The 23,194-nt window shown below is 36.9% G+C and overlaps 1 long non-coding RNA gene across 1 annotated transcript in view; it reads left to right on the top strand.

Moving 5' to 3' along the window:
- Window positions 1-15,697: 15,697 nt before the first annotated feature.
- Window positions 15,698-23,194, top strand: part of LOC141373734 (uncharacterized) — a 31,028-nt gene continuing 23,531 nt past the window's right edge. Inside the window, exons 1-2 of the long non-coding RNA XR_012380033.1 lie at window positions 15,698-15,784; window positions 16,988-17,044. This is a non-coding gene — a long non-coding RNA (uncharacterized lncRNA). The remainder of the gene's footprint in view (window positions 15,785-16,987; window positions 17,045-23,194) is intronic.

The following is a 23,194-nucleotide window of genomic DNA, read 5'->3' on the forward strand; positions in this document are numbered from 1 at the left end:
ATAAAACTAAAGTCATTTTCTTGATTGTTTCTGGCCAGTTACACACATGGGCTTCTGTTGGTTGTTTATGCCTTCTTCCTTTTTGACTGTAGGGTAATTGCCTTATGAATAATGTGTGGGTAAAGAAAAATAGAACAGAAGGTGATCAATAAATTGCAGTCTAGATTAAAAAGGGATTTTCCTTTAAAATATTACAAATAAGATACATAGGCAATTATATGTAATTCTGTATACCATGTACAAATACAGTTATGACCCACTTTGATATTTATATAATACTGTGTACCCTCCTGGAAAATTTTGTTGTCACATCTCTGAGTCACCATTAATTGTAAATTTTACAATGTGAACCACAGACATATGTAGGTATTATCAACTTGATATTATCCCTACTTTATTGCCTTGCAAAGTTGTGGTACATGGAGATTATCTTACACGCTCAAAATTCTGAGGTTCTTCCAAAATTTTCAGAAATTTTTTCCAGAAAAAGTTATGTTTAATTGGAGTTTCTTTGTTAAATATGTTATATTCTTTTTTTTTTTTTAAGATTTTATTTATTTTTTGACAGAGAAAGAGACAGGAAGAGAGGGAACACAAGCAGGGGGAGTGGGAGAGGGAGAAGCAGGCTTCCTGTGGAGCAGGGAGCCCAATGCGTGGCTCCATTCCAGGACCCTGGGATCATGACCTGAGCCGAAGACAGACGCTTAACGACTGAGCCACCCAGGCGCCCCAAATATGTTATGTTATATTCTTAATAATAGGAAAGCAATGTGTCGTGTGCACAATACTTTTCAGTCATAAAGAAATACTGCTTAAACAGAACATCCCTTCAGGGCGTTGGGTAACTTCATATTTAAGTATTCCTTTCCTTCTATTTTCCTCTTTCATTTCCTCCCTCCCTTTACATCTTTCCTGTACGTCACTGTGGTTCGTTAATGAGAAATTCATGTCAGCAGTTTATAGAATAAAAAAAAAAGCGACTGAATTTCCTTCTTCATCTTAGCATTTTCTTCAGACTGGAGGTGCTGACCATCTTAAAACTACTAGACAGGTGCGCTGACATTTTATAAATTTGTGCCCTCACCATAAACCTCGACCAAGTCCTCTAGATTATTTCAGGAAAATCTTTCTTCTCTGCCAATACTGGACACATTTAGAGATCTAGGAAAAAAAAATAAATTGTTCTTCTTGTCTACTGTGGCATGCTTCCTGTCGTTAGGTGAATAATCGAGCAGTTTATTTTAATCAGAAGCTCTTTGCAGAGGGGGTGCTGGAGAGGGTTAATTGCTAGCGTAAAACGACTACAGGAGTTCAGCTACTGGGGTGCTAATTGGGTAACAGGTGAACATAAATAGTGTGGAGAAGCAGGAAATTAGAACATAGGAGGAAATATGTGGATGTTAAGCTCCACAACACTTATAAATGTACTTAAGTCATCGGTGCTGCAAACTGAGTAGCAAGCTGTTTTCAGAAATTTCAGGCTGCAGTGCCAAGACTGGGACTGGCTTGGGAGAGAAAGGGAGCTTGGCTTCCTGTTGACTAAGTGACCTCAGCTGGATGCAGCAGTTGGGTTTTAGGCTTTCAGCATCATTGATGTGTTTTGCGGGTAAAGGTATAACTGGGTGAAGCCTAGGTTCTTTCCAGTCACGGCATGGCCAGGAAGCTTGAGGACAGCCCTGTCTCCCTGTATCTACACAATGCTTGTATATCCTTTGGTAATACTCAACGATATTCACTTCACAAGTAAGAGTTAGATTAAATCATCAACATTTACAGAAAAATAAATACGACGATTTGTTTCTACTTTTAGGTGTATTGACTTGAGATCGTATTCCTTCTTTTCCCCAGAGCAGGTTAGAAAGAAAAGACAGACTAGACCAGCAAGTCCTCAGCCTTGGCTGCAAGTGAGAATCACCTAGGAGGTGTTTAAAACTCCTTGTTCCCAGGCTGCATCCAAGGCCCATTGAATTAGAATCTTGGATGATGGGACTAACACATCAGTAAACTTTAGAAAACCCCAGGCCATTCTGATGAGCCAACGTTGAGGACTTTGGAGCAGAGAGAAAAGCAGAGTTTGGGAAAGAACAACTCTCCTGTAACTGTCTGTGATAGTGTGATTATTTTGTACTTAATGTCCGGCTTTTGGATGTCTATGAGGGATAAAGGGAATTGTGTGGAGAGGCTGCAGAGTCATTAAAAGGAGGTGTAGTTCTTGTACTTCAGGCTGGGGAAAGAGTCATACTTGTGACTGTAATCAGGAACTGGGAAGGGAGGGAACTGTAGAAATGGGAGAGGGGACTCTGTTTCTCTTGGTCCAGAGTGAGATGGGTGAAGTTATCTAACAATGTTCTGGATATCAGAACACTGGACATCTCAGATTTCTAATCTGGTCACTGGGTGATATCTCTTCACTGTTCCTACTTACTGGGGAATGCCACCCTACCTTATAAACTTAAGGCTTAGGCCAGTCTGCGGTAGGTGTATTTGGACTTTAGCAAATCCATTAATCTCTCAGTGTCTTTCACTTCCCCTTTAGTCGTTAGTTATTAGTTTCCTGTGGCTGCTGTCAAAGATTAGCACAAACTTGGTGGCTGACACAATAAAAATTTATTTTTTTTCACAATTCTGGAAGCCAGGCGTCCATACATAATATTCTCCTCCCTCCTTGGAGAAGGTCATTGAGAGGGTTTGACTGCAGGTTGATGCAAGAGCTGGCCCCAGACAGTTGGGAGGCTCCTCACCCTCTCCCCTGTCTGGCTACTGTTCCCATAGCTAAAGCCATTTCTAGAGTGCCAACCTCAGGAGAGCAATGTGTTATTGAGATCCTCTGGATAATATATGTCACTGAGCCCAGTTAAGGCCTTTCTGTCAACTCTTTAAGATTCAGGTGAGCGGGTAGGGAGATCCACTCATCTTGCTGCTGCCCAAGACAAGCCTCGTAGATAAGTTCCCCTGCTTATTAAAATTATCACCTACCAACCTGGAGTGGCCTGACTCTTCAGTCTCATTGCACTCTGTGTATGGGCACCAGTTTCAGCTTTGACCCTTGAAGCTCCTAAGTTTGCAAACCAACAATGTGTTTAAGTGTCCCTAAACTTATATATATATATATATCCTTGAAGAATATGTATTGTTGCTTTGTATGCATACGCAGTTTTAGTTTTCAAAAACATTGTGCTATGAGACTGATAATGTTTCTTAATTTTGAAACTCAGTGTTGTATGTTTAGGATCCATCCATTTTGCTATATGTACTTTTGTTGTAACCATTGCTTCTAGTGACTGTAATATTTCACAGTATTCATTGACCACATTTTACTTTTACCCTTCCTCCAGTTATGGATGCCTAACTTATCTCCCCCTCCCTGCTACAGTGAATATTCTTGTACAAGTCTTGTAGAGCTTGCTCTCAATGATAGAGTATATGGTTACTTAATTGGACCAAGTGTCCCTAGATTGTTTCAGAAATAGCTATTCCAGTCTCTCTTCCTACTAGCAGTGGGAAGAGGGTGATTCTTTTTCTATATTCCCAGCAAGATTTTACATTTCCTGTGTTCTAATTTGTGTTATTCAGATAGATGTAAAGTATATCATCATTTTAATTTCTATTACTCTGATTATTATTGACCTTGAATACCTTTCCATGTACTTGAGAGTCAGTTTTTGCTCCATGAGTTATCTGTTTGTACCTTTTGGCCATTTTTATTTTGGTTTCCTGACGTTTTCTTCTTGATTTGTAGGAATATCTTTTATATTGTAGAGCTGTGCTGTCCAGTACGGTAGCAAATAACCACTTATGAATATTTGAATTTAAATTAATTGAAAATTAAATAAAATTAAAATTCAGTGCCTTGGTCACACTAGCTGCAATTCAAATGCTGGATAACCACATGTTTCTACCATATGGCTCCCATATTGGATTATGCAGAGAATATTTCCATTATCCCAGAAAGTTGTTTAGGAGAGAGCTGTTCTAGTTTCTTGTTGGTTTTAGGTATGAATAATATTTTCTTCAAATCTGTCATCAACGTTTTCTGTGATATGGCAGATTAAAGATAGTTGTACATTCTTTCATACTTCTCTTAATGAGACATATAATCTATGTCTCCTCCCCTTGATCTGGGCCTCTTTTGACCAATAGAATAGGGTAGAAGTGATACTGTGCCAGTTTCTGGGTGAAAGACGTAATAAACTGTCAGTTTCTAATTTCTGTCTCTTGGAGCACTCTCTCTAGGAGTCCTGAGTCTCTGTGTAAGAAGTCTGATCACTCTGAAACTGCCAAGCAGAGACGCATAAGCTAGAGAGGTGCTCTGGTCAGTGATCTCATGTGAGCCCAGCCTACCAGTCATCTCCGCCTAGGCACCAGATGTTTTAGTGATGCTGTCTTGGCTGAGTACTCTGTTGGGTGCTACCAAGTGGGTTCAGTCAACACAATGTGGAATAGGAGAATAATCCAGCTGAGGCCTTCCTGATTCCAGACCCACAAAATCATGAAATATAATAAAATAGGTTTTTTTAAACCATTAAATTTCAGGGTAATTTTTTATGTGCAATAGATAACCAGATAGCTTAAAAAAAAACTGATTTAAGCAATGCAGTTTAATATGTACACTATTGCATAGCAACCCTGAATGATAGAGCCTTAGCAGCAATCAGACTGGAGATCAGATTATAGCTCTGCCTCTTGGATGTGTGAGGCTTTATTAAGTTAAATGTACTGATTTTCATTGTCTCCATCTATAAAATTGAGAGACTAATGCGTCACAACACAAATACTGTGGTGAGGAAGAAATGAGATAGCAGATGGTAAGAAAGCTCTTCTCACAGTACCTGACTCATGAAGGAGCTGCTCTAATTGTTGGAATGTGCAAGGTACAGAAATGGCACAAAGGATAGATGAATGACTGCTTAGCCAAGTGAGGTGGAGAGTGGCTGTCAGGCAAGTGTCCTGAGAATTAAAAGGTTCACGGTGTATTAAAGGTACTACAGGAATTTATCAGACTAACTTGAGGAAAAGACATTTGAGGTAGAGCAGTTCTGGTGTGCTAAAGCGAGCTCAACTATTTATTTTTTGTTTTTTTAAAAATCTGTTAATGTGGGGCACCTGGGTGTCTCAGCCGTTAAGCGTCTGCCTTTGGCTCAGGTCATGATCCTAGGGTCCTGGGATCGAGCTCTGCATCGGGCTCCCTGCTTGGCAGGAGAACTGCTTTTCCCTCTCCCACTCCCCCTGCTTGTGTTCCTCTCTCACTGTGTCTCTCTCTCTGTCAAATAAATAAATAAAATCTTAAAAAAATAAAAATAAAAATCTGTTAATGCATGATTTTAATATAGTCAAATTTATAATCTTGTTTTTTTTTTGGCTTTGCTTTTGGCATCTTCTTTAAGAAATTCTTCCTTACCTGGAAGTAATGCAGCTAATTTCCTATATCATCTTCTAAGATTTATAGTTTTGCCACTTATGTATACATTTTTAACACATCTGAAATTCATTTTTGTGTACACTATAAGGTAAAGATTTGATCTCACTTGGATAACCAATATTCCTAGAAAAGGCATTTAATAGTTCATCCTTTCCCATTGATTTATAATGTCTACTTTGTGATAAATCAAGTTTCCAAATAGGTATGGGTCTATTTTTTTCAACTGTTGTATATATTTGATACTATCACAATGTTTTAATTACTGTAGATACTATGTCTTCATATTTGATAGGGCGAATTTCTTCCCATTTTTGTGTTAATTTTTTAAAAATAAAACTTTTTTTTAAAGATTTTATTTATTTATTTGATAGAGAGACAGCGAGAGAGGGAACATAAGCGGGGGGAGTGGGAGAGGGAGAAGCAGGCTTTCTGCTGAGCAGGGAGCCCAACGTGGGGCTTGATCCCAGGACCCTGGGATCACGACCCTAGCAGAAGGCAGACGCTTAACGACTGAGCTACCCAGGTGCCCCAAAACTTTTTTTTTTAGAGTAGCTTTAGGATAACAGCAAAAGTGAGGGAAAGTACACAGATTTTCCATATACCCCTATCCCTACAACGCTTGCATGGCTTCCCCACTGTCAGTGTCCCCACCAAAGGGGTACATTTGTTGCAAGGGATGAACCTAGATGTAGCTATATTATTATTTTCACATTTTGAGATTTATTTAATGATGTAGGAAAATATATTATTTTTAAATGAACAGAAATGAACATAGAACAGTCATGTTTCCAAATCTTCTAGAAATTGTAGATATTTGTATCACTGAAAGAACGGAAGAAAACATCTCAAAATATTAACCCTGATTATTTCTAGGTGATGAAATCATAAGCCATTTTCTCAGTTATCTTCATAATATTTTGTGTCTTGCAAATTTTTTATTCACATAATTGCTTTTACAATCTGAAAAGCTAACACATCTCAACAGAAAGAACATTCATTTTGAAAATATTTATGTGCCAAGAATCCTCAAGTAAATGCCTGGCAGCTCTTCTTTTTCCTCTCATTCTTTCCTCTTACATCTGTCTCTCAAGGCTGCCCTATTGGGCACCTAACTATCTGATATTTTCAATAATCCTATCATGAGAGACATGTTGCTGCAGAAAATAGTGTCCTATCTAGCGAGCAGTTCTTCAGCTGCTCAAATCAGGTTTGGGTTCATACTCAGTTGGATACAGGCTGGTTATAGAATTTTCTCTCATGGCTTTGTCAGTCTTCAATCCACTGCTCACTTACTGAACCATCTCTGCCTCCAGAGTTCATCGCCTGTGCTCAGAGACCACTTCACTTGAATTTGACGTATTGAGACTATTTTTAAAAAATATTCCTATATAATTCTGTTTTCTTCTTTGTATAGTCTCTGCTGATGTTGACTTGTGTATCCCTCTAGGAATTGATACGGTTTTTTACAGTCTGACTCTAAGTGTGTCCCTACTCCTGTCCCTTGTTGTGAGCAGAAATATCTGCACTTGTGGGATCCAGAGGTCAGCACATGACTGTTGATGGCAATAGTGGTCAGTCTCTCCTTGAATCCCAATTAGTTGGCCCTGAGGCCCATTCTTGAAGAGACATTGTATTGATCAAGGAATCTCTACTACCAAAGCAACTCTAATCTTGACTCATAGGTAGAGATGATAGTCCCTTCAGTGGATGTTGGTTCAATGCTTGAAGACAGCTTCTGAAAGTAATTGCTTCTTAATTAGGCTTGTATTTTGTCATCACGTTCATCCTCAACACTGAAATTCTGGATTCTGAAAAGATCACTAAAAATCATTGTGCTTAGGAAAGGTACTGATCCAGATGCCTGTAATTTTCATTCTTTTGCTGTCCTTTAGCTTGTGCCTGCCTCTACTGCACTTTCCACATTTGCAGACAAAGACAAATCTATATACCACGCAGGTTGTTGTGATGTCAGTGATCCTCTGCTCACTATTTTTTGTTTTGTTTTTTTTTTTTTTGCTCTCTAATTCGTAAAAAATTGGGTTTTATCGCCAGAGTATTGCATTCAAGACTCTCAAATCATGACCGCTCCTCCAGTATCACTTCCCGCTATACCTCTCGGATCAGTAATTTACCAGGTTCATCACCAAATTCCTTTCTTGTAGCAGATCTCACTTTCTGCTGCACTGTTGTTCCTACAGACATTTAAGAAACTTATGAAAGAAAAAGAAAGAAAGAGAGAGAAAGAAAGAAAGAAAGAAAGAAAGAAAGAAAGAAAGAAAGAAAGAAAAAGAAAGAGAAAAAAAGAACTTTTAGAAAAGCTTATTTTAAAAACAACCTTCCCTCTTTTTTTTTTTAACCTTTGTGTATATTGACGAGCCCATCAAGTTCTGTATGGCAGGAAATGAATCACACTACAAATATTGATCAAGAAACATGTTTGTTGCTGATCAGAGATAACATTCCTTGTAAAAATGTGCATTTTGGTCAATATTTATTCCTTACTAAAATTACACAATTATGTTTTCTTCTCTTAAACTCAATTTGTCCAATTTGCTCTAATGCAATTTCCTGTACCCATGTATAATTTATTTATATGATTAGCGTATCCTCTGTGGAAACTTAAACTGATATAACTTCCTTTGAACAACATATCTGGGGCAGTTATGATGTGTTATCATCAGCTAAGGGAAATATCTTGCTCCTGAGTCACAAAAACAAATATGAGCAAACAATTCCTTATAGTGATCAATTTTCATAGTGTAGTTCTAGCAAAGGCAGGAGTGAACAGAATTTATGTTGATCATATAACTAAATTGCCCCAGTATTAAACATAGTTAAATCTAATCTTTGGTAATAAGATAATAGTGGTTAACAAAGGATTTTTAACTATTATTACCTAAGATGCATTATAATCATTAATTGATTCATATAATGTATGTATTATGCAGGTAAAAGAGCTGCTAAGTGAGTAATCTGGTAACAGTGTAGACAGTGTTTGCTCACTGAGCGTTTATAAGGTGTCTGTACAATACTGTGCTTGTTGCTGAGAGAAATATAAATGAGTTAAGATATGTCCCTGCAAGCTAATGGGGAAGACAAATTTACACCGGTGAACATACAGAGACTAAAATAACCATATGATATGTGGTGTGCTTCAGTTTTTTTACTTGAAAATGGTCAATGTGTATTCGCTATTATTGTTATTAACTATGTATGAAATAGAAATAAAAAATGTTCTAGGTCATTCTGGAGCTAAGAAGTAGGGGAAGATTTTATGAAAGCAGTTGAACTTGAGTTGGTCTTGGAAAATGCTGCGTATGTGTGGAGAGGTAGTGAAAGGGCATGGCTGCCATGTTGGCTGTTGCCTGAGCAAGTTCAGGTTGTTAGAAATGAAAGTGGCTTTTGAATGTTAGGTATGCTGATGGAAGATCAGGCTTGTTTATTGGAAGAAATTAGAATAATACTGGAAATACAGATTGGACCAGTTGGTGGACTATTTTGTCTATTTGGACTGTTATTTGGATAAAATATTGTTGAATTGGAGTGAGAAGAAATTATTTTTAATAATTTTCTGTGATTAGACCAAGTCATGTAGTTTTTCTGTTTCTCAGTTTCTTCATCTGTAACATGCATTAGTATTGTAAGATAATTTTAATTTTTTCTTAAGTATAATAAAATTTGGTTTTAGATAACTCCTATAATATATAGCAATTTACATAGGGAACACAACACTGCTACATGCTTTATACTTGTACTTCATAAATGCACTTTATAAATGTACTAAAAACTATGTGTTGTACAAATATAAGTTATTTAATAATCATCACCATTATCATTATGGTTAATGACATTTGTAAGTTGAGGAGGTGATTTATTCTGTAGGTGATAGAGCAAATGGATTTGTTTTACAATAGGTAAATGTCATAAGGAAAGTAACATTGAAGCAATATTGACCCTGGAATTCATTAGCATGTGACTCTGAGGAAATATTTATAACATACAGACAAAATAATTCCTGTACTTACTACATAAAAAGCTTCTATTTTCTAAAAAAAAAAAAAAATTGGACAAAGGATATGGATGGGAAATTCACAAAGAAGTTCAAGTGACTGATAAATTTAGGAATTTATGAACTTATAAAAGCTTGTTTAACTTATTTATACTCAAAGGACTATACATTAAAGAAAGGAATTTTTAATCATCACTGGGAGAAAAATAAAAATGTGGTTTTGGTGAAGCTATAGAGAAATGTTACTTTAATACATTGTGGTAAAAGTAAAAATTGGTACAACTTCTGTGGAAGAACAACTTTTCAGAACTCTTAGAATTGTTTTATCCTTTGATCCCAAACTACCATTTTAAAGGATTTATTCTAAGGAATTAATTATAAATGCATATGTGAGGATTAACTTCATGGATGGTCATCACTGTATAATTTATAGGAAAAAAACTGGAAACAACTTAACATATAAGGAATTTTTTAACTAGATAGTGATGAATCTATATAAAGAACTACATTGTTGGCATTTAAATTGTGTAATAATGATATGTAATAATACAGAAATATATATTCAATTTACCAAAGAGATTTCAAATCTAACTCTCTTGTCTCTGTCTATAAAATATAAATGGGTATACGTATGTGTATATAAATAAACACATGAATGGAAGTACATTTTAGCTTGAATAGGGATTATCTGTGAATGACAGGCTTATACTTTTATTTACTTCTTTGACCTGTCTTTTTGAGATTTTCTCTACTGACACTTTATTCTATAATAATAAAAAAAAAATAAGAAGAACGTGGTGGCATGGATAACTTCACAGGCTGAAGCTCCCTGAGGAGAGAGAACAAGATCTCCATGATAAATCTTTTCATTCAGGTTGTTAGGATGTACATGAAACTCTTGTGACTTTTGACCTATAGTGAACTCAGAGGTTTATCCTATATTGACCTGTATTTGATTTTCTATCCTAATGGGTACTTCATCTGAATTTGAACATTCAGTCAGTTATTTAACTACCTGACCATGCCTATTCAAAGACAAAGTAATATCAGTAAGGTTTATTTTGTGAAAATTCCCTATACATTTTAAACTTCTATGATAGCATAAAACCTTAAAAGCACTAGGAGACATTATTCTCATCTTTTGAAAATGCTGTAATACAAATTAAATCAGTGACAAAAATTACCTTGCTGTTACATACTTTTTGTATTTATTTGTTCACTTAAATGGCCAGTTCACACTAATTCTTGGCCATTTTGATCAACTGTCCAAAGAATTAAAAGTTAACACAGTTCCATTCTTCCAAACAATTGACCTTATACTGCAATTGTTAAATGATTATGTAAAAACACAAGTACAGTTTATAAAAGCCTTCTTTCACTTGTGTTATGTTGCATAGGATAATAAAGGGATTTGAAGGTCAGCTTCTCTGGTTCAGCCCTCACCATTCCGTAATCTCCCAGGAAGGGTTAAAGACAATGGTGTGAGAAAACATTTAACAAAAGACTGTCTGGGGCTGGGAAAGGGTATCTCAAGTCAGTAAGAGCCAGCTACATCACATGTTGAAAGAGCACCTCTAGTAGGGGCTAAAGAATTTGTATTTAAAATATTTGTGCGTGGAATATTTTGTATATAACTACTTAGTTATTGGCCTTATTTAAAAATATGTAGCAGGTACAAAGTTCTGTTTGATGAGTTAAAAATAATTAGTATTGTTATTTTGGAGAATTTGTCTTAGAAACATAAACAAAATGGGATAAATATAAAAACACAGTATTAGTAAAAGAGAAATACTTCTGTGGCTAAAGCTAAATGCCTGGGAAAAAAAGCAATTCAGTTTCCCAATATTAATTATTGGGCCATATCCTGCTATTGATCTGTGCATGTAAAAATCAATGCAAAGATAAGGACCTTCATAATTGACAGGAGTAATTTTGAGCTATATACTCATTGACATTCAAAGAGCCAGGAAACAATGAAGACATTATGGATGAGAAAACTTTGGATTTATCTGAAGTTTTAATAACTACTTTTCAAACTTTTAAAGGAAGTGGAGGAGGGAGAGGATAAGAGAAGCATATTATTTTATTCCCTATTCCTTCCAGGTTTGCAAAAAAGGGAAATGTGTAACCAACATTTAACAGTACCTTACATTCATAGAGCTTTTTTTAATTTTGCAAGATACATTCATATTCACATTTGATTCTCATTTCAGCCCATGAGTAGAGCCATGTAGGTGTTTTTCTCAGTTCTAACAGGTGGGGAATGAGACTACTACTATGAACTCTGACTCTTACTGCTCTCTACTTTTAGTTAGACTATATTTCCTCCCTGATGAGTATATGTAAGTATATGGAATTTTACTTGAAAAGACAGACATGTGGACAAATTAATCAGAGGATCTTAATAAGTTTATATTTTCTGGTGTTGGGGGGAGAGTCCTATTTTTTCTCCATTTGTTCCACTTGTGTCCTGTCGTCTGGTTCATGACAACTCTAAACTTGGCAATCTAATGGGAAGTTTGCAGTAAGAGAATAGCACAGTCAACAAGAAAAAGAATTGACTGCTTAGGACTCTTGTATATTATTTTACTATTTAAAATATATAAATATTAAGTACTTTTTTTGTCCATTTGGATTAGTTATTTTTTCAATTAGCTATGGTGTACCATAGGACTTCTTTTTGTAGCTCTGGACTCATCTTTATGCTACCCCATATCAAAACATTCAAACATTATTTTGTGTTTTTTACTTCAGAGATAGTACACAAATCCTTCGACTTCATTTTCCCCCCCTTTCATCAAGCCCTAGTTTTAAATACTTCCATTTTCTTATTATACAAAGGAAATAACATGAAACATTCTTCCCTTGTTCATTTAACTTTAATATGGAATAAAAAATTTAAAAACATATTACCATTTGTTTAATCATAGTCCCATATATTATTTTCCTGCACAGAGTGTTAGAAGCTGTGCTGGTATAGAGTGGCCACGAACAAGTTGGGCTCTAAGAGAAATCTGAGTAGAGCTTGTAGGTATGTCTTAGTTAAGGATTGCTTTGCTGCAAAGAACAGAAGCCCACTAACTCTGGCTCAAGTAGAAAGGAATTTTATTGAAAGAACATAACAGGTGCTATTGCAGTTAGAAAAGTTCATAAAACTAAATCCTGCTCAGACACCCATGAAAGGACTGGAATGGGCAAGTTTTGAACAGAGGCTCCTCCGTCAACTGCTCCTGAGGCACATTGAGCTTTGGCTTCTGTGACTTGCATGCTTGAGCCATTCTTCCTTTCTCTCAGTTGGCTTATACTGCTAACTCATGGCATACTTATTCATCTTAACTTTTCTCTGCCCTTGCCTTCCATTTGCCTTGCTGGTTACTCTACCTCTGACAACACAGTATAAGAGCTAATAATCTTCCAGTTGACTGTTGTCTAAATCCTGACAAGATGTTGTCTTACTGCGTAGTGTGGAGTGGAGATTCAACTGTGAGCACCCTTTCCAGGCTCTGAGGGTATGGCAACCTCCATGAGAAGGAGGTGTGGTAGGAGAGGCAGTAATTTGGAAATATTAGCACACCCAGATTAAAAGGATGAAAGCCAAAATTAGAACCTTTTGAAATTATAATCTTCTTGAATATACTGAAATGAAGGACATAAGTAGAGAAATAGTATCAATTAAGGGTAAAGATAGTATGGAAATTAATATTATTTTAATTTAGGTCTTAGATAATGAGAATTGGGAGTATTGTGTGCAGAAAATAGCCTGTGAGAGTTTTATGGGATAAATTATATCCTGAGAAAGGTAGAGGTTTGAAACCATAGAGGAGGAGATCACTACTACATCAAAGATGTATAGATAGTATAGCTATTATATAAAATGTGATTTTTATTTCCTCATGTTGTGGCTTTTTATATGTTGCCTGTTTTTGTTTCCCATGGTAGAGGATATCTCCCTCCCCTTCACTCCTCCATCAGACAGAAATCATATAGTTCTCCTATATGATTATAAATTGCTTGAGTCATTTGAAAGAATAGAACTTACCATGATGAGCACTGAGTAACATATAGAATTGTTAAATCACTATATTGTGCACCTGAAGCTAATGTAACACTGGAATTAAAATAAAAAACTTAAAAATGAGGAAAAAAAGGAATAGCACCTATCACATTAAAATTCACTATATTCATCTATATATTTAACTGTGTCTCTTTCCCTCCAATAGACTATAAAATTGAGAGTATTGTATTTCTCCTGTATTTGTGTCTTTCCCATCTTTGCATTTAGTTCAGTGCCTGACACATATCTAGCCCTTAAAGAATGACAGTTCTCTTTTCTGTCCAGGGAATGTTTTGGTTTTCAAACTGGAAAAAGAAGACCACATTGTGATTAAGGGGAGGTGAGATAGGAAGATAGCAAGAGGTGAGCTATATTCTAAGAGCATCTATAAGCATGATCACAGAACCTCTCACAGTGTGGATCTTTGGGTGCCTGCAGAGAATGTGAGAGGCAATAAAGAATGACAGTGGGGAGAGATTGTCCTGAGGTTGAGTATAAGAAAGATCTAAATCTTTAGAAATGTAGACATACAGCTTAGTTCAGCTCTGAGTTGTCTTGTGGAGGGGAGATGAGACTTACTTTATGTGGCTCCAGATGACAAAACTAGCACTTAGAATGGAGTTAAAGGAGGTTGATTTCAGTATTAAGTAAGAACTTTCAAGAGGTAGAAGAACACCAGATGAGATTTGTTTTCAAAATAACTTATTAACAGAAAATGTTCAAACAGAGGCTAATTATCTGAGAGAGGTGACATAGAGATTCTTTTACTGGGTTGAAGGTTGTACCAAAAACTCTAAGGAACATTCCAGATCTAACATTTCACGGTGTTGTATTTGTTGAGTTGAAGTGAAGCTTGTGTGGCTTTAAAATGTAATCCACAGCTATGGTGATGTCTATATTCCTTTGGGGAAATTCACTAATCAGGTGGAATAGCTGCTTCTTTATGCATTTATATTATTTTTTTCTCCACAAAAGTCAAGAAGAGACATAAAAAATAACATTTTAAATCACCTTGTACCTAGAGAAAAATATTTCAGGGAAGGAAGAAGTGACAGGCTTGTTAAGAGCAAGGAAGGCTCCCAAGAAGATTAGCAAGTATGAATCATGCGTCCAGATCAGAAGGGTTAGTTCAATAAGGCAAGCTTTAAAAAGGTCCATTGGTCCAATCCCCAGGAGACAGGTTATGAAATGACTGATGCCAATCAAGTCTCAAGTTGAAGGCTCTGTGTATGTGAGTGTGAGTGAGTGTGCCTGTGTATTTCAACGGTTGAAATGTCAAATCAAAACCAACGTCAGTCATCATGGTGTCAGTGTGGTGGAGATGGAGTTGACATGTAGCTGTAGATTGGGGGAACTAAAAGGTCTCTTTAAATGTTGAGAATTCATCTTAGAGGGCTGGCAAGCAAGAGAGGATTTTAGGCATAGTACATAATTCTAGGCACGTATATGGCTGGAAAAGATCCTACATTAACGCTGTTTACCATGATAGCAAACACTTTCCCACAGACAAACTCTAATTGAGGCTTCTTATTTCTAATTCATTTAATCCAGAGTTATTGTCCTACCCTTTCGTTGTGTCCCCCACAACTCTTTACTATTGACTATAGCCAGCCTTTTCAAAGTTCTCTAGACTGATGGCTATTTTGTCCTTAAATGTGGTTTCTTTGGTTTTTGAAATGTTCTTACCATTCCCTTCTGGTTATTCATTACAATTTAGAATTAAAAACAAACAAACAAAACAAACTATACCATGTGTTTTAAATCATGGTATAAAAAGTAAAAGTATCACAGCATGTCCTATCATAGTATATCATTCATTCCTAGCTATCTAGCATTCTTAAGTTCTCCCCAGGGCTGTCCCCAGCCATTGTTGTCCACAACTCTCTCTGTTCACTGACCTGCTGCTGAAGGACAATGCAGCACCTTCAAGAGGAAAGGAAAAACAGCATTACAGTTCTTCAGTGTTTCTGTTGTGACACCAATGAGATAGTACCTGACTTGTAAATTTACCGCATTTCTTGAGATTCTCCTTTATTTCCCTCTAATGTGTTACTTTTGCAAAACACCTCTTTAAATTTAAGCTCAATCATAACAACATATTTTAAAGTTAACAACAAGGCTGTTGAATTTAAAATATGTGGAACAAGGTCAAAGCTTTAAGCATCCACCCTGTCTTCATCTTATTGACTAGGTTTTCTCTGTTTCATTGGGAATTGATGGAGTGTGAGGTCCTCAAAGGCAGGAGCTGTGACTTATTTGACTCTTTGGAATAGTACTTTCCATGGTGGCCAGCATACAAAAGGTATTTATTATTCATCTATTTTATAAATATTTTTGGGCCTTAATTATGGTGCAGGCGTTGTGGCAGGCTTGGGCAAACAGTAATAAAGAACACAACAGCCTAATTCTAAGGCAGGCAACATAGCGTACAATCTGAATTTGAATATTATACTAGTTACACCCCTTAGAAAATGCATGACCTGGAGAAATCTGCTTGTGCCTCAGTTTCATTTATTTTTGAATCAGAAGTAAGAGGAATCTCATTGGTGGGGAGACCTTGAGGATTCACTGAGTTAATAGAAAGTTCTTTGACAACTGCCTGACACATGTTAATTATTTTTATGATTATGGGGTTTATATTCTAGTTGAAGGATGGATGATTTAAAAATAATAACAGGAAAGTGGGGCAAGGATTATGAGAAAGGAAATCTGGAGTATTTATGGAGAATCCCACAGAGGTATCTGGCCTAGTCCAAAGGGAAGGGGAAGTGTCTGGAGGAAGCCAAGTTTGCTCTGAGATCTACTCAATTAATGCTGGCTGAATGAACACCCAAGCAACATTCCATTCCTTGTGAGACTATTACTGAGTTTTTGAGTTATTCAGGTTTCCCCATTTTCCTCTCTAATTCTTCTTCTGCTAGCAGCAGTGGTGGCCATTTTGGCCTTTTGTACCCTTCTGATGTTTCTGCTTAGCAGATGATATGCACGGTCTCCTGCAAATGTATTATTTAGTTGTTGTATGCTTTTCTTGGTTGGTTTTATTTTATTTCATTTTATTTATTTTATTTTTATTTTTTTAAAGATTTTATTTATTTATTTGACACAGAGAGATATAGCAAGAGAGGGAACACAAGCAGGGGGAGTGGGAGAGGGAGAAGCAGGCTTCCTGCGGAGCAGGGAACCTGATGTGGGCCTCGATCCCAAGACCCCGGGATCATGACCTGAGTCGAAAGCTGATGCTTAACGACTGATCCACCCAGGCACCCCTTCTTGTTTGATTTTAATTGATAGAGTGGTTATAACCAAGTATGAGAAGTCCTGTATTACATTTCACATGTCATGAGGGAAGTGCTGGAAACAAGGTATGGATAGAATAAAAGTCCCAGACGAGTCCAGGGCTGAAGCAAAATTATGAAATAGGTGACATTTATCTTCAGTGCTCAATACTTCTCTCTTACTAGCACAGCTGTGTAACCAAAGACCCATTATCATCATGTTTCTCTAGGGTTTTTTTCTGAGGACAGCAAACTAATAGACTGACAGAAAGTATGGTGTCTATAGGGTAAGTGTATAATTTATTATTTAATGTGACTTTTAATATGAAAGAGGTTGCTAATTATTATTTCAGGATAATAGGCATAATAGGCATAACCCAAGACTGTCTTGGGCAGAGGAGGATGTATAGTCATCTTAAGTGTTAAAGACTTTCTGTATTAGGTTTTTGGAGACACTTCATTGTGACCTAATAAATGCCGCCTCTTGCTTTAGGCACTTTTTACTTATAAATAAAAAGATCAAGTGAGAAAAATAGCAATTAACCCATATTAATGCATCTCTAATGATAGGATTTTAGACACTCAAGCCCATGATGAGGAAGATATATATTGGTAGATCATATTCCCATTACCTGTTGAATTGTACACTTCACAAGTGAATTTAAACTTGGCCTTTGAATATCCTTTAAGGAACATTAGGGTATGTGTGTGTCCATGGGAATACACAGTCAGAAGAGTTGGCAACTCATTTTAGTTCATCCACACCAAGACAAAGCACAATTAGGACTAAGATCAAAGCTAAACTATATCCAGTGGTAAATAATTCATAACACACTTCCTTTTCTCATCTCCCTTGCTTAACCCAATCTGAGACCCATTTTGTGTTCCATTGCTCCTTTGAGAAATAATCACTCACTACTTCAGCCCTTTTCCCAATTTCTGTCTTTCTGACGATGTCCGCTGTTTCAAAATACCTCATTATCTCCACTCTCCCACAGAGCCTTCAATGTGATGGCATTTGCCTTGCCTGAGGAATGAAGAGACAGTTTTTCCTCTCTCAACAATCCTGCATTTTGAGATCTGACCAGAGCATTCTCAAGCTGATTCCAAATGCATTCCCTGGAAAGGGGAGAGCAGACTTGCTCATCCCCATTGTCACTGAGTGGGAGAACGTTCTGCCAGGTCTCCTGACAGATTTCTTAGTCAAAGAGAAAAGGTCTGTAGTGCTTAGAAAACAAAGCTCTTTCAGGTTGCTTGGCTGTGAGCTGATAAACAAGGCCTGGGGTGAGAAATGCAAAACATGTGTGTGCGCACACACATACACACAAGGGCCTCCGGTCAGTTGAAGACAGAATTGACATACTTAGCAGTCAAGCCACATTGCTTTCTTTCTGACCTGTTGGCTACATATTCAGTTGATAGCTTCCTCCTCCCTATCACAAAACAAGAAAAATCTTTTAAGAAGACAGTCCAAATTGCTCTAATACCTTCTTTAAAGAGAACAAAAATGCAGAAAGTTAGCCTGTAGGGACTTCATTTTTCATAGATATGCAATTTATGGTGTTTAAATATAAGCTTTTGATTTTAGGTTGAAACGATCTTGTCAAAAAGGTACATGAAAGACATTTACGCTGGGCTCTTTTCTACTTAGGGTTATAGATGATCCTCCTCACGTCTCTTATCCCCAGAACACTTGACTGGCACCTGACTTCACTATTTTGTTGTAGTAAGTGATATAGGGAAGGCTGTTTTCTGTTTTTCCTTTTTTTCTTCTTTCCTTCTTAGTCATGGAGATAGATAGATTTGGGTCAGAACTAGGGTGAGATGAGTGAGGGACATTTGTCTCAGACACATTTAAGGGGGCACTAAAGAACCCAGTAATCAAGATAAGTAATATTTTAATGTAATGTTAAAAAAATTAAAATCAGTGCAAAAATCCATGATGAGCAACATATCAAAATTTTAAAATAAGACAGGATTAGTATTACTGATTCTTAGTTTTACCTCAGGCTCCACTTAGAGCTCTGCATGACACTGGATGGATGTAAAGGCAACAAGCTGGAGAATTGGGTAGCATTTCTGAGGCAAGTGCACATCTATTTCTCCATCCCTTCCAGGAGCACATTGGCTGAGGGCACCATGGATCAGAATCAACTCAATCACAGGCATTCATAGAGCAACAATTCTCCTCAGCCCTTAGATACCATAATCATATAAAACAGCCCTGAAGGCGCAGTTCTCCAATTAAGTCTAAAGAGAGCTATGGGGCAAAGGCAAGCCAATTAGATAGGGGATTATACATCTGAGTGGTTTTGCTCAGTAGAAAAGAGGGAAGGGAGTAAGGAATTGGAAGTTGGAATTAGGAAGGGATCAGGCCATTGTGGAAGGTTTCATGGTAAGACACACAAGGAAAACTGCAGGGTGTGCACTGTATCATTGGCAGTGGTTCTGTAGGTTTCTTGAGAAAGGTGCTGGCATAAGAATTTGCAAACTACGGAAAACCTTAGACACGTTACTTATCCTGTCTGCGATTCAGTATTTTTATCTGAAAAATGGGAATGATAGTATTTACCAATCATAAGGAAATGATGCACACTATTCACATGGTAAATTATTATTATTTATTTGAAAAATTTTTTCTTTTAGAGAGAGAAGGGGGCTGCGGGGGGAGGGGTAGAGGGAGAAAGAATTTCAAGCAGGCTCCACACTCAGTGCAGAGCCTGATGTGGGGCTCGATCCCACGACCCTGAGCTGAAGTCAAGAGTCCAATGCCTAATGAACTGAGCCACCCAGGTGCCCCTGATTATTATTTTTATCTTCACACGTCCTATTGAGATACAGGAATTGATTCATAGCTAGGGTCTTCTGTGAGTCTCCTTCCTAAATAATCTCCCTCATTTTTTTTTAAGATTTTATTTATTTATTTTACACAGAAATCACAAGTAGGCAGAGAGGCAGGCAGAGGGCAGAGGGAAAAGCAGGCTTCCCGCTGAGCACAGAGCCCAGTGTGGGGCTCGATCCCAGGACGCTGGGATCATGACCTGAGCTGAAGGCAGACACTTAACCAACTGAGCCACCCAGGCACCCTCCCTGTTATTTTTTTCTTGTTTCTGTGGTAAAATAAACATAATATGAAATTTACTATTTTAACCACTTATTAATGTACAGTTCCGTGGTATTAAGTACACTCACATTGTTCTGCAATCATCACCACCATCCATCTTCAGAAATTTTTTATCTTTCCAAACTGAAATGTTTCATTAAACACTAACTCCCCATTTTCTTCTATCCCTATCTCCTGGCAACCACCATTCTTTTTTCTGTCTCTATGGATTTGACTACTCTAGGCACCTCATATAAGTGGAATCATACAGTATTTTGTGTGTGTGTGTGTGTGTGTGTGTGTGTGTGTGTTTGACTTATTTCACCTAGCATAATGTCTTCTGGTTCATCCATGTTGTAGCTTGTGTCAGATTTCCTTCCTTTTGAGACTGGAATAATACTCCGTGATATGAATATATCACATTTTGTTTATCTATGCATTTGTTGTTAGACACTGGGTTGCTTTCACCTTTTTGTTATTGTGAATAATGCTGCAATGAACTTGGATGTACAAAAGTCTCTTTGAGTCTGTGCTTTCAGTTCTTTTGGGCATATACCCAGTAGAAGAATTGCTGGATCATACAGTAATTCTATGCTTGAGGAATTGTCATACTGTTTTCCACAGATGCTACACCGTTTTACATTCCTACCAACAGTACAGGAACACTTCTTATTTCTTGTCTTTTTGATTCTATCCATCTGACAGGCATAAGGCGATATCTCGTTCTGGTTTTGATTTGCATTTCCCTGATAATTAGTGATGTTGAGCATCTTTTCTTGTGTCTCTTATACATCTGTATGTCTTCTAAATCCTTTGCACATTTTTTTTTTAAAGATTTTATTTATTTGACAGAGAGAGACAGTGAGGGAGGGAACACAAGCAGAAGTGGGAGAGGGAGAAGCAGGCCTCCCGCTGAGCAGAGAGCCTGATGCAGAGCTCGATCCCAGGACCCTGGGATCATGACTGAGCCGAAGGCAGATGCTTAACAGCTGAGCCACCCAGGTGACCCTCCTTTGCCCATTTTTAAATCGGGTTATTTTCTGTTGTTACTGAGTTGTAGGAGTTCTTTATAAATTCTTAATATTAATGCCTTATTACATATTTGATTTGCACATATTTTCTCCCATTCTGTCAGTTGCATTTTCTCTCTATTGATAATGTCCTTTTGCAGACAGTTTTAAAATTTTGTTGACATCCAATTTTTCTATTTTTTTTTGTTGTTGTTGCTTATGCTTTTGGTGTCCTATCCCAGAAATCATTGCCAAATCCAGTGTTATGAAGATTTCTCCCTGTGTTTTTTCCTAAGAGTTTCATAATTTTCTCTCTTAATTTTAATCTATTTTGAGCTAATTTTGGTATGTAGTGTAGGGAAGGGTTCAGTTTAAATATTTTGCATATGGATATCTAGTTTTCCCAGCACCATTATCAAAAAGACTGTCCTTTTCCCATTGAAATGTCTTGGCAAACTTGTTGAAAATTATTTGACCATATATGCATGGGTTTAATTGTGGGCTTTCTGTTTTGTTTCATTAGTCTATGTGTCTGTATGGTAGTACCACACTGTTTTGATTATTATAGCTTTGTTGTAAGTTTTGAAGTCAGGAATGGAGAGACTTCCAAATTTGTTCTTTTTCAAGATTGTTTTGGGTCTTCAGGGTTCCTTGGGATTACATATTCTGCCTTATCTTAAAACAACAACAAAAACAACAACAACAAAATCCAAACTTCCAGTTTTTTATTTGCCTTATGCCCATTACAATCAACATCTTGACAGAGTTTTTCTCCTCATTCACTGTATTTCCCAGTTTTCCCCTTCTTAACCCATTCCCCCCTGGCTCTCACCCTTATCACACAGTACAGCTAATCTTGTCAAAGGTAGAAACTTTCAGTTATAAGATAAATAAGTACTAGGGATGTGATGTACAACATGATGACTATAGCTAATGCTGCCACATGATATAGGATTTGCTTTCTTAACTTTCCTCTATGAGTTCTCACCACAAGGAGAATATTTTTTTCTTTTTGCCCCCTGCTTTTTCTACTGTCTCTATATGAGAAGATGGATGTTAGCTGAACCTATTGTGATAGTCATTTCACAACATATGTAAATCAAATCATAATGCTGTACACCTTAACCTTACACAGTGATGTGTATCAATTATTTTTCAATAAAACTGGAAAAAAAAAGATCTTTCTGTTTCTATATTTTGGGGATACTTACCTTGCCTGTCTTATTAGCAGCATTTGAGAACGTTAACCACTTCTCAAGTCTTAAAATATTCTTTCTTTGGCTCCTTAGAAACTGCATTCTCAGATTTCTTCCTATTATCTTTAGTTGCTCCTTCCCAATCTCCTTCTTAGGCTCCTCTAACCATGTTCTGCAATCCTTTCTCTTCTACTTAGCAGTTGCTTGTAAGTAATCTAATGCATTTTCCTAACCTCAATGATTTCATGAACTTAATTACCAAATTTGGCATCCTGTAGTTTAAAAATTATGAAAAATGAAGCGAAGGTTTAAAATTGTAAAAGCTCATAAAAGTATCAAAGCTAAACAGGCATAACTTGGGCAAAAGAGAGTTTATGTTAGGTCTAAGAAAATATTTTCTTATATTTAATAGTTTTTTAATTTTTACTTTTATTTTTTGAGTTACCAGAGAGAGCTGAAATTATTGAGGAATTTTCTTTCTGGAATAGTTACCTGCTTGATTATGTATTTTAACCAAAGTCTGTGGGATTGCCTTGCATTAATTTTATTTTATTATTTTTTATTTATTATTTTTTTAAGATTTTATTTATTTATTTGACAGAGAGAGAGATAGCGAGAGCAGGAACACAAGCAGGGGGAGTGGGAGAGGGAGAAGCAGGCTTCCCGCGGAGCAGGGAGCCTGATGTGGGACTTGATCCCAGGACCCTGGGATCACAACCTGAGCCAAAGGCTGACGCTTAACAGCTGAGCCACCCAGGGGCCCTGCCTTGCATTAATTTTAAATGTATTAAATAAACTCCTATGACATCAAACATTTTTTTGCTCCTGATAAATTTGGCAATGATTCTAACATACCGGGTAGGGGGCTAGGATAGGAGTTCCAAACTATACATGATTGTGTGGTTAGGCTCCTCATCCTTAGCATGGAGCCATTTCAGATTGATTGAGGAGATGATTTTCTAACAGAACATTGTTAAATGTCAATACTAGAGGATATTTTCATAGTGGGGCCTCATCTGTTATTAGTGCTAATCCAGGCGTATCTGGGTTTTCAGGGAAATTTTATAAGGAGAAAGCAAGCAAAGGACTGGGCAGACATGGGACTAATGGCTCTAAGTGGTTCTCTTG

This window comes from Callorhinus ursinus, unplaced genomic scaffold (assembly GCF_003265705.2).
Source record: "Callorhinus ursinus isolate GAN/ISIS: 27379988/994484 unplaced genomic scaffold, GSC_fseal_2.0 scaffold11, whole genome shotgun sequence".
Classification (NCBI taxonomy): domain Eukaryota; kingdom Metazoa; phylum Chordata; class Mammalia; order Carnivora; family Otariidae; genus Callorhinus; species Callorhinus ursinus.